Source organism: Panthera onca, chromosome C2, assembly GCF_046562875.1.
Source record: "Panthera onca isolate mPanOnc1 chromosome C2, mPanOnc1 haplotype 2, whole genome shotgun sequence".
NCBI classification, from domain to species: Eukaryota; Metazoa; Chordata; class Mammalia; order Carnivora; family Felidae; genus Panthera; species Panthera onca.
The window spans coordinates 58947719-58949459 of NC_138347.1; positions in this window are offsets into that span (position 1 = coordinate 58947719).

Here is a 1741-nt window from a genome sequence, read left to right on the forward strand (position 1 = left end):
AAAAAAAAAAAGAAAGAAAGAAACCTAGCAGACACCACCTTAATCAACTGCTTCCTAACATGATGTTAAAAGGGCACACCAGCTCTGTGGTATTCTTTCCCAAATTTTTTAACCTCAGTCTCATCATGAGAAAACATCAGATAAATCCAGATGGAGGGGTATTGTACGAAATTTCTGACTATTACTCTGTAAAACTATCAGGATCATGAAAGATAAAGACAGAAACGGCACAGATTGGAAGAGACTTAAGACAACTTAATACAGTGCATCCTAGATTGGATTCTGGAACAGAAAAAAGACATTAAGTAAAAAAAAAACTCGGGGGAGTGTGAATAAAACCTGCAGTTAATAGTATATCAATGTTAATTTCTTAGTTTTGATAAACATCATGGTTACATAAGATGTTACAACAGAGGATGCTAGGTGAAGGGTATACAGGACTTGTAATGTTTCTGTAAATATAAAATTATTTCAAAATAAAGTTAAAAAATAAAGAAAACTATTGCCATTTGCTACTATTTATACAAATCAGAGTTTAAAAATACCACCACGAAGCTAATATAAAAAGTAAATTAGGTGCAAAGGCTTTAAGACTGTCATCCATGATCCAAATTTCATCAATACAATTATTGTTCTCATAAAATTCATGAGTTTAAAAACACATTCATACCATTAACACATCCATTTTGTATGCATTACGGATCTATACAAAGATTTCAATTGGAAAAATTACTGAAACTAAAAAGGTTTGACCAACAAAATGGCTTATGCCACCTAGTGGTGACTGAAATAAATATGACTTTTACTTGAAAAGATTTGAGGTTATCTATATTATTAAGACTAACTGGGAAAAAGTGCTGACTGTGATAATATCTAATAATGGACATAATTTAGATTAAAGGTATTCAAAAATAGAACACTTCAGTAAAATCAGTTTGGAAGATTAACAAAGGAAAAGAGCTGGCTGGCTTTATGAGCAAGCAGGATATCTGAAGTGTATTCGATGATGCTCATTTTTGTATCTCCATATGACACCCTATCAGACAGCATCTTAACTCTACCAAAACATTATCTTTATAATGGAGATTTCCTTGCAATAAAAGAACTGAACTACAAATGGGAAAAGGAGAAAAGTAAAGGGGCGCTGAAAGAAAGGAGAGTATTCTTGAATGATGAGAAAACAGCAACAACAAAACAAGGAAAGTTCCTTAGAGGCAGGGTTAGCCATTCCATTATATGCAGAATGGAAAGAACAGAGCCAAGAGGCGAAGTACAAAGAGAATATCCTAATGGGCATTCTGGTCCTTCTCCCTAGTTGTCCCACAGTAGAATGCATTTGACCTTTCTGAACTTCTACACCCAGATCTATACACTGATGTGATACAACCAAGAGATCCCTTTAAATTCTAATATTCTACCATGCAATTTCCAGAGATTTTTTTTTTAATGTTTATTTTGAGAGAGGGAGATGAGAGAGACAGAGAGAGAGAGAGAGAACGAGCACAATTAGGGGAGAGGCAAGGAGAGAGGATCCCAAGCAGGCTGTGCACTGACAGCTCGTTGGGCTCGATCTCAGGAACCGTGAGATCATGACCTGAGCCGACATCAAGAGTCAGATGCTTAACCAATTGAGCCACCCAGGTACCCCCCATTTCCAGAGTTCTAAAATACTACTATCATCTTTTGATAAGAAGCAAGAAAAACAGTCTCTTTACACTCATTTTTATTAAACAAATAAGGC